This window comes from Phyllobates terribilis, unplaced genomic scaffold (genome assembly GCF_046119375.1).
Source record: "Phyllobates terribilis strain yellow unplaced genomic scaffold, ASM4611937v1 Scaffold_11__3_contigs__length_659146591, whole genome shotgun sequence".
In the NCBI taxonomy this organism is placed as follows: Eukaryota; Metazoa; Chordata; class Amphibia; order Anura; family Dendrobatidae; genus Phyllobates; species Phyllobates terribilis.
In genome coordinates, this window is record NW_027362771.1 from 412,205,004 (window position 1) to 412,216,427 (window position 11,424).

The following is an 11,424-nucleotide window of genomic DNA, read 5'->3' on the forward strand; positions in this document are numbered from 1 at the left end:
TAAGAGTCCGCTTGTATAATAGTAGGAAGCGGGGGCCAAAGTATGGGTGACAGTCCAGTTGCTGGGTCTAGATTTCACCCTATTTGTTCCAAGTCCCTCAGTACATTAAGTGAACTACCATTCAGTGCCATTTTTTTTTTTTTAACCTCCATTCTTATTCACTCCTCAGATCACCTAAGTGATCCAAGCATCATCCTATTGATCATAACAGCCAATTGGACTTTGGGGGTCATACCCACCCCCCCCCCTCCCAGCCAGAACATCGGTCCTTTTACCACCTAGGAGCGTGCCCCTATTTTTGGGACCACACACGTTCCCCATTCAAGCAAGTAATAACCTCTACTTCCATCATTTAGAATCAACAATTAACCTCATCCCTATTTTCATCTTGTATTCTCCCATCTACACAGGTCTCCAAAGAACCTTTTAACATCTATTAGTGGGCTCACTCTTCATCCTACCTAACAAGGCTCACATCCATCTTTACTGGTAACTACCATTTACACTCCACTTATTTGTTTGCTAGCATTATACTGATTTTTCTTGTTTATACCTTTCACAGTGTCTTCACAAGGCCTCCCGCCACTTGAGTACTTACACCAAACCTAGTACCTTAGGTAACTACCATTCATCTCTATTCAGCTATTACATCAGTTACCTTCCCTATATTAATTTCCCCCTCCTCCGTTTTTTCTAGACCCAGCAACTGGACTGTCACCCATACTTTGGCCCCCGCTTCCTACTATTATACAAGCGGACTCTTACGAACTGCTAACCAGCTGACTAACCAGGACCTGACAAGGACTTCACTTGCACCTTTTATTCCACGCCGATACCCACCATTTATCTCAATCATTGTCATTACCTCTAGCCATTTTAATATTTTATATTCGTTGTACTTTTAAATTTCTATATTAAATTGTCATTGTCCTTTTAAACTTTACCATTAAATTGTTATTTTAATTTACCAATCTATTTAGGTTGTTATTCAGCCGCTTTTATATACCTGCTAACACCTGAGATCTAATTACTTTGGCCCACAGGGCAGCGCAAATTAATCTAGTTTTTAATCCAGGTTTCTATCTCTGATACCTTCTGGACAGGTAGTGGCTCCTGTTCTAAAATTTGCTGCATACCCTTAGGACCACCTACTAGCGCCACCGACTGATGCTCATTTACTGAATCTAAAGATTAGTTTACATTTTCAATAATACTTCTTTTTATAGCCTCCACTGCTGATTTTGCCCAGAAGAAAAATAAAACAAGAACCAATTTTGTCAAAAACAAAACTGATAGAGCTGTCCCAATTCGGAAAGTTTCTGTTAACAGGTCAAAGTGTTCAGAGATGAAGTGACAAGTACTGATTGTACTTATTTAGAAACCTCTCGTTCTAACCATAATTGAGCTATTGCATGTAATTCTGCAACCTATACATGATGACACAGAAGTATAATTGGCCATAGAGATTATTAGTGGCACTGCAGATCATTGAAGTGATTAGTCTTGAACTGCAATGCTTGTGGTGCTGGTTTTGATATTGTAAGATATAATATTTACATTTGAAAACGTTCCTTTAATATTTTTTTCAATACTTCAAGTTGAGACGGTTTTGATTAGTCACCAATTTCACCATGATTTTTTTCTGCATTTTTTTCTGTAGCCAACTAAGCCTAAACTCAGGTTCCGTGCTTTTAAGCTTGACAAGATCCAAGCGGCAGAGGCTGAGTTATCGATAACACCAGAGGACCAGGCCGTATTCAGAGGGTTTTCATTTGCCAACTAGAAAACCCTCAACAAAACACCAGCTCAATAATATCAGAGCAAGCTGTGTACCTGAGCTTCCAGAAGACCATGCAGAGAAGATCAGAAGATTGGATGTTCAACATCATCAGGGACCACCATAAGGATAACTAAAATTATAAGTAAATATAGGTAAAAAGGATAAGTATATTAAAAATTCAATAAAAATAAGAAAAAAAAGATAAGGAAGGGTAAGTAAGGATACGTATAAGTAAGCATAAAGTATATAAAAAAAGGTAAAAATGGATAAGTATAGGTAAGATGAATATAGGGGAAAAAAAAGAACATCAATAGGTAAGAATTTTTTTGTATTTTTAAAATTCAACAAAATTAAAAAAAGGTTAAGCATGGGTAAGAAAGGATAAATATAGGTAAGAAACTAAAATTATAGGTAAAACAGGTAAAAAGGATAAGTATAGGTAAAAAAGATAAGTATTTTTAAAATTCAACAAAAAAAAGAAAAGACATAAGTATAGGTGAGAAAAAATAAGTATAAGTAAGAAAGGATAAGCATAGGTAAGTAATAGTAATTATAGGTTAAAAAGCATATGTATAAGTAAAAAATATTAAGTATATGTATAAAAGATGTGACAGGGCCCCATCCAGAGCTGACACTGCAGTGAACCAGGGATTAGCTGATCGCCAGTACTTGGGGTCAGGAAGGAATTTTTCCCCACTCATGGGGTTGTTTTGCCTTCCTCTGGTTCACGTCCTTTTATGCAGTAAATCATAATAATGGCACTGGATGATTAAATTAAACTAAATTTGATGATAAGAATAAAAATTATTAAACTCTATTCATTGTGTCTGTGTCTTCTTTATATTCTGTTCTCTCTTTTGATACTATTATTTTAATTTTGGACTGCTGTGGTGAATGTTACAAATAACAAGGAATGAAGAATTAATCTGATTTTTTTTTGTGGGGAGCTGGTCCACATGATCTTGCTGCTGATTCTTTTCCATCATGACAGTGATGTTATGGCCATCTGTCATATGGCTTCCCAAGACTAATGTCATTGCCCCAATATGCACTACATCATCAATTACATGTTGTACATGGGATAGGGAGAACATCATCAGCTACTGCTCTGTAACCCAAGTGTAGTCTCCTCCACTAAAGTTCCTGCATATCACAGATCATAGAGGACGGTCATATTCCATAGTCGCTTACTTACCCCACAATAACTCCACACCATGCACCATTCAATAGCCTCCAGCCCATCACATAGGGAAAGGTGGACCTGGTGCAAGGGGATGTAATGGGAATAGAATATATTAATGCAGCAAGAGATGTATTCAGTGGATAGAGATGGAAAAAGGAGGTGTCGTTGGCCTTACAGAACAAGGAGGTATAGTGGCAGGAGAAAGATGGTGGGAATGGGAAGCCACAATGTAAAGTTATAATTGTAGTAAGCTGAACTGGCTACATGACCCCAAACCTGAAAATAAATGAGTGGCATGCGCCAAGGTTAATGGAACCAGAAAAAAAAAACATCAAAGCAAGAAAAAATGCATTGAAATTATTTTCATCACAAAAAAAATTTTCAACACTAAAAGCAGGATAGAGAACACCAATCCTGAAAAAAGGTGTGGACTATATATGTGAAAACAGCATTTGTCAGACCTTTACAGCATATTCTACGGACACAAATGTTTAAGATGGGAATACATCTTAAAAGTGGATCTGTTAGCAGCTTTCACATTGCGCACTGCAAAACTCATTATGTCTCTTAAATCTGATTAGACTGGTGTACTTACCATGAAAATCAATATCAAAATGACAGTCTTTCAAAGATCACAACCTGAAAGGTCACGCAGATCCACCCACTGTTATCTTTTTGTCACGAACAGCTCTCTGCTGTCCCATGCCGTGCAGACAATTACGCGAATGACCGATGATCAACATGTGGTCGCAGGCCGTGTCCATTAATAGGCCGGTTATTGGGAAACTAACAGTGAGTGTATGGTCTATACACCTCCGATTCCAGCGCATGGAATATGTGTATATACCCCCGGTATGGTAACTGCTAATTCCACAATAACCCACGACTACTCGCTGCCACCATCAGTCTTTTATACAGACTGACTGGACAACTGATTTCTGGTAGCGTATGGCTTCGTGGTGCAGGATTATTGCCATGCAAACAAATGTGGAAAGGAAAATGACTTGAATCGGTTCTTTCACCATAGCAATCATGGTAAATTAGGAAGTAAACGAATAACATAAAAATGTTAACAGTGCCCTCACAGAGACTGAGGCTTACTACTTCCAGATCAGTTAAAAATTTAACCCACAGAGCATGGGGCAGAGTTCCCACCCCTACATTAGAAGCTAACACATTTCAACCACAGAGCATGGGGCAGAGTACCCCTACATTAGCAGCTTACAAATTTCACCCACAGAGCATGGGGCAAAGTACCCCTACATTAGCAGCTTACAAATTTCACCCACAGAGCATGTTCCCACATTTATCCCACAGAAGCGGATAACAAATTTCACTCACAGAGCATTTTTCCAAATTTTCCTAAGAAAGAGGACTAAAAATTTCACACCCAGACAATGGGGCACAGTACCCCCACAGCTCAAAAATATCTTCTCTAGTAGCGTATGTTACAAATGCCGCAAATGAAAAGCTGGTAATATGATTTTGGATCGAGCTGACGGTCCGCAGCAAGGCTTTCTACCGGCAGTCCAGTTAAAAATTTCATCCACATAGCATATTTATACATTTCCTCCACAGAAGTGAATAATAAATTTCACCCACAGGCAGGGTTGCAGAGTACACACAGCGGCTTCAAAGCACATTACTCCCACAGATATGGGTTCAATAATACACACAGTGGCTTAAAGGCACATTACTCCCACAGACATGGGGAATACACACAGCGGCTACGCATGGTACTATAACAGACATGTGTGCAGAGTACACAGACAGTGTTTTTGTAAAACTGTGCACACGCAAAACCCAATGCTGTCCCTCAATACAGCTGCATCCTGTCTCTGCGCTAAGCATAGTAGAAATAAAAAATAAGAATCTTGAACCAGAAGGAAGAGGTCCAAGTGGATTAGGAGGTGGACGTGGTTGAGTAGGTAGAAGACGTGGAGGAGGAAGTAGCGAACACAGCTTTTTTTATTTGGGGAGGAGGCTCCCAAATGTAACGAATGGCAAATAGAGTTGAAGGCTGGATGGGTGCGGCTATTATAGTTGTCTAGTCATCCAAAGGTATGGACAATCATTTGGGATCCACGCCTGGTTCATTTTAACGAATGTTCATTTACCCACATTAGATGTGGACAGTCGGATGTCCCTGTATTTCACACCGTCCATCTCCCCCTTGACTCAGACCATTTTCCCTGTCCTTGCTGCTGAATAATATCCCCACAGCATGATGCTGCCATCACCATGTTTCACTGTGGGGATGGTGTTCTTGGGGTGATGAGCTGTGTCGGTTTTGCGCCAGACATAGAGTTTATCTTATTGGCCAAAAAGTTCAATTTTGGTCTCATCTGACCACAGCACCTTCCTCCATATATTTGGGGACTCTCCCACGTCTTTTGGCAAACTCAAAACGAGCCTTACAATTTGTGTGATAAGTAAAGACTTCTTTTCTGCCCACTCTTCTATAAAGGCCATCTCTATGGAGTGTATGGCTTATTGTCGTCATGTGAACAGATACTCCAGTCTCTGCTTGGGAAGTCTGCAGCTCCTTCAGGGTTACCTTTTGTCTCTGTGCTGCCTCTCTGATTAATGCCCTCCTTGCTCGGGCTGAGAGTTTTGTTGGGTGGGGGTCTCTTGGCAGGTTTGTTGTGGTACCATGTTTCTTCCACTTGATAATGGATTTGATGGTGCTTTGGGGGATCATCAAACATTTTTTTTTATAATCCAACACTTCTCAACAACTTTGTCTCACACTTGTTTGGAGATCTCATTGGCCTTCATGGTGTTGTTTGGTTATTGGTGCCTCTGTGGCCTTTCAGAGAAGGTGTGTATATACTGACAGACCATGTGACACTTAGATTGCACACAGGTGGACTTCCTTTCACTAAGCATGTCACTTATGAAGGTAATTGCTTGCGCCGGAAATTTTTAGGGGTTTCGTAGCAAAAGGGTTGAATACATATGCACATGCCAATTTTAAATTATTGGATCCCATAAATGTAATTTATGTTTATATTTTTCTCACTTCACCATCTTATACTATTTAGTGCTGATTAGTGATGAGCACAAGTGCTCGTTACTCGAGTTTGCCTAGGGTGCTTGGTTATGCATAGAGTATCGCGGTGACACGTTCGAGTCCCCGCGTCAGCATGTTTCGCGGCTGTTAGACTGCCACAAAACATGTGTGGATTGCCTGACAAACACAAGCAATCCCCAGATGTTGTGGCAGTCTGACAGCCGCGGGGACTCAAACATGTCACTCAAGCACCTGCGATACTCGGTGAATACCCGAGCAACGAGCACTTGCATCAGCACTAGTGATGAGTGCATCATACACAAATCAGATTACAAAAATATTTAAACACAGATTGTAATATCGCAAAATACAGATGCATCTCACTAAATGAGAATATCATCCAAAAGTTAATTTATTTCAGTTCTTCAACACAAAAAGTGAAACTCATATATTACATAGTCATTACAAGCAGAGTGATCTATTTCAAGTGTTTATTTTGGTTAATGTTGATGATTATGGCTTACAGCCCATGAAAACACAAAAGTCATTATCTCAGTAAATTAAAATAATTAACAAAAAACACCTGCAAAGGCTTCCTACGCGTTTAAAAAGGTCCCTTAGTCTGTTTCAGTAGGCTCCACAATCATGGGGAAGCCTGCTGACTTGACAGATGTCCAGAAGAATGTCATTGCCACACTTCACAAGGTCCCAGAGTTACAATTTTCATTTGGAAATCAAGCTCCCAGAGTCTGAACGAAGAGTGGAGAGGCCCACAATCCAATCTGCTTGAGGTCTAGTGTGAAGTTTCCACAATCAGTGATGGTTTGGGGAGCCATGTCATCTGCTGTTGTAGGTCCACTGTGTTTTATCAAGACCAAAGTCAGCACAGCCGTCGACTAAGAAATTTTAGAGCACTTCATGCTTCCCTCTGCCGACAAGCTTTTTGGAAATGGAAATTTCATTCTCCAGCAGGACTTGGCACCTGTCCACACTGCCAAAAGTACCAATACCTGGTTTACAAACAACAGTATCACTGTGCTTGATTGGCCAGCAAACTCGCCTGACCTTAACCCCATAGAGAATCTATGGGGTATTGTCAAGAGGAAGATGAGAGACACCAGACCCTACAATGCAGACGAGCTGAAGGCTGCTATCAAAGCAACCTGGGCTTCCATTACACCTCAGCAGTGCCATAGGCTGATCGCCTCCATGCCACTCCGCATTGATGCAGTAATTGATGCAAAAGGAGCCCCGACCAAGTATTGAGTGCATTTACTGAACATACATTTCAGTAGAAAAACATTTCGGATTTTAAAATAATTTTTCAAGTTGTTCGTTATAAATTATTCTAATTTACTGAGATAATGACTTCTGTGTTTTCATGGGCTATAAGCCATAATCATCAACATTAACAGAAATAAACACTTGAAATAGATCACTCTGTTTGTAATGACTCTATATAATATATGAGTTTCACTTTTTGTATTGAAGAACTGAAATAAATTAACTTTTTAATGATATTCTAATTTAGTGAGATGCAACTGTAAGTAAAAAGCCAAGGGAGTGAATATTTTTGCAAACCTCCAGTCTTTTTGGATCTGATATATAGGATCTCATCCACACCCCTCAACCCTCCCTCCTGGCCAGGTGAGGAGAATGGCTAATTGTATGCAAAGACATGGGTGAACACATATATTAGAATGTCATATCTTCAGAAACCTCCTAGTGGAATCATATGTTATATTTTCGAAAATACTTTCACTATTTTAGACATGCACAGTAATAGAGCCATAATCTGGATTTATATTAAAATATTGGGGTTTTCAAGGCTGAAAATCCTGGCACTTGAACACACAGAAGCAATAATGTCCACAGATCGCATATATATCCATGGATGGAAGAAATATGCACCTGTAAAATAATTGCTAAACCTCCAATGTTTCCATAGGATTTACTAAACTTAGAAAAACATTTAAAGGGGTTGTCTGGTCAAAAGTGATAAGTCTGCAGTCACTCTGTGTGACTGCAGACTTATAAATTTCCCCAGCACACACACTGTGTTCTGCGGGGATTCGACGGTATGAGACCCGGGACCGGAGGGTACGCTATACATAACCCCGGCCAAGGGGCGCGGTCTCGGTCTCCATAAACTTGTATTGAGCGAGGCCTTCTAGTCGGATGCCCCCACTGGCCGTCCATGTCACTAGACGGAGCGCGGCCTCACTCCATACAAGTTTATGGAGACCGAGACTGCGCCCCTTGGCCGGGGGTATGTATAGTGCGCATACATACCCTCCGGTCCCGGGTCTCATACTGGTGAATCCCCGCAGTGCGCAGTGCGTGCACTGGGGAAATTCATACATCTGGAGCGAGGCGGCGCTGAATGGCCGGTGGTATGTATATGTAGCACCCCGAGGACTCGGCTGCTACAGGGGTATTGCACCTCGAACCAGAGGTGTGGTATTCCACTCCCGGGTAAGGATGGAGTGTGGGACTGAGCTCAGTTAGCTGCATGCACTACACTCACCCCATTTCCGGGGGACAGAACAACGGTACTCCCACTAGGTAGATGTGCAGGTACGACCGCGTCTGTCCCTGGCTGGAGTGGGGAGGGGGGAGGAACATCCCAGTAGTGTAGGAGCAGACAGGGGAGGGACTCTGGGCATTGGTAGGAGCCCATTGGGTGCTAGTCGCCTGGGCTCGGGTGTCAGAGGGAGTATAAGAGGTGGGCACCATCTTGAGACAGGAGGTTGAGTCGGAGGAGAAGCTGAGGGAGAGTTCAGCCAGAGAGGGCTGACAGGGAGCTGTGGCTCCGGCTGGGCTCAGCTCCAGGGCCAGGCCTGAAGCGCAGTTAAAGAGGAAGAAGAGGAAAAACCCAGTGAAAGGCCCAGAGACACAATTAGAGGGAACCCTGAGATCCCACAAGTGAACTAAGACGGGTGAAGGGTTGGCAGAAGAGGGTACCGGATCCCAAACTGGTAGAGGCTAAACATCCTTAGCCAGGAACCGGAGGTCGTGGACAAGTTTTGGCGCGACCCCTCACCATATCCACCAGGAAGGCAAACCACGCATAGGGTCAGGGAAGCCGGGAAAGGTTTCGCCACCAAAAGACCCGAGGGAGCCGGACAAAGGTGGGTCCCTGGTGAGGACGGCCCGTAGGAAGAAATAGAGGGGAGCTTGGGACCACGCTCTGGAACTGCCTGGGGGTTGGCCGAGTCCCGCACCTGGTGGACGCAGCACGGCTCGGGTGGTCACTGCTGGCCGAAGTGACCGGAGCAACACCTGTGAGTAAAAGCCTTGAAACTGCACCACACGTCTCTGAGCTTCCTTGCTGCACCATCACTTCCACTATCTTCCACATCTGCTGCCCTGAGGTCATACCCCTCCCGTTGGGGGTTCTACCAGCTACGCTGCACAACCTTACCACCGGCCTCAGCGGTCTGCCCTGCAGCGGCGGCTTCATAGCCGCATTCAACGGGTGGCGTAGTCGAACATTCTAACATCTACTGCTAAAGACTGCCGCTCAGTTTGACTCCCTGGGCACGGACCGGGTCACCGCCACGAGACTACTACCCCCATTTGATCCGGCTCCGGGTAAGCCCCCGTACGCGCGATGCCGCACGACACAGCAGGCCCAGGGGCGCGTCATATAGTTTTTACATACCTTCTATTACCTGGTCTGAAACCCGCAAATCCCAGAGGCGCACAGTGCGTGCGCTGGGGGGAGTCATAAGTCTGCAGTCACACAGAGTGACTGCAGTCTTATCACTTTGACCGGACAACTCCTTTAACATTGTTTAAGTTGGAACACATTAATAAAATAATTAACACCATAATTCATCCAAGTTTAATAAAAAGAAAAAAAAACTTTATTAGAACTGTGCAACTCACTGATATTTTGACTTATCACAGCATAAACAAACATTTGGCATTTCAATAGTTATACTTTTTGGCAAGACTCATGGAGCAATTCATTTCTCCAATAAAATGAATAATTAAACAAAAGGCAGAGTAAAACAGCTAAAACCATTCTCTATATAAAAAAAATGTAAAAAAAATATTTAACAGAACACAATAATAAAAGAATTATAGTAAAGCAGGAAATATGAGTTACATTCACTATTCAAGGAGAACATCGGGTAGAATGAGGTAGAGTGTCAGAACGGATCCCCTGAGAAGAGTTCATACTAAATTAGCTCTGTTACCTACCATAAACTACCAGTATCACCTTTACACAAAGAAAGAAACGGTGAAAACAAATAAAAAAATGGGTGTAAGGCTGAGTTCACACGATGCGTTTTTCGTGCGTTTCCGCGGCGTTTTTGCAGTTGCGTAAACGCCGCGGAAAAGCATGAAAAACGCATGGTAGAAGGGAAGCAATGTTCCCCAATTGAAATCCGCATGTACTGTGCCCATGATGCGGATTTTTCCGCAGCGTAAACGCTGCGGTCAAAAATCCGCAGCATGTCAATTAATTTTGCGGAAACGCTGCTCTTTTGCCGCCATTGACTTGCATTAGACCGCATGGAATACGCATCACTGTATATGTTGATGCGCTTTTCATGCGGTCTAATGTGCGGATGGTACCCGGGTGTGGATGAGAGGACTCTCATCCAGACCCAGGTACCATTAAAAAAAAAAAGAATAAAATAAAAAATACATATATTCTCACCTTCTGACGGCCCGCGCTGCGTCCTGCCGGCTTCCCGCGCACTTCGCGGTTGAATGAAGAAGGACCTTCGCTGACGTCAGAGTCATGTGACGGGTCACGTGACGCTGACGTCGGAAGGTCCTACAGTCTTCACTGCCGGCAGCCGGGACCGATGAAGCCGGACACCGGGGGCCATCAGAGGGTAAAGTATAGATTTATTTTTTGACATTCACACACTATATAAATCCATGCCGGTTGCATGGATTTATATAGTGTGAAGTTGACAAGCACTTTCCAAGTGATGCTAAAATCGCTTGGGAAGCGCTTGTGAACCCGCATGCGGAAATGCATGTGAAGAACGCTTCATATCCGCATGTCCCTGGCAGGAAAAAGCATGTACAATCCCCATGCGTTTTTTCCTGCCAGAGAGATGCAGAAACGCTCAGGAAAAAATCCTGAGCATTTCTGCATCGTGTGCACATACCCTAAAGGTAAAGAACAAAAACAAAATACATTGCAAAGGTAAACATACTAAAATATTTGAAACTTCTTTATATATTGTACATATATAATGCCACACTCTTTCCATATTAATGGCTAGCACACTTGTTAGAAATGGTTATCAGTACTCTTAGTTGAAGGTAACCTAAAATACTTTGCATAATAATGCTGTACAATTCCAAAAACGTTGGCACAATGTGTAAAATGTAATGAAAATAAGAATGGAATGATTTGGAAATCTCCCATGGTAATATTTTATTCACAACAGAACACAGATCATAAGAAGAAAGTTGGAC

General features: G+C 42.5%; 1 long non-coding RNA gene across 1 annotated transcript; it reads left to right on the plus strand.

The window, feature by feature from the left end:
- The first annotated feature begins 397 nt into the window (after positions 1-397).
- Positions 398-793, plus strand: LOC141165207 (uncharacterized). The gene is made up of 3 exons (XR_012251095.1): positions 398-489; positions 563-617; positions 698-793. It is a non-coding gene; the product is annotated as an uncharacterized lncRNA (long non-coding RNA).
- Positions 794-11,424: the final 10,631 nt, after the last annotated feature.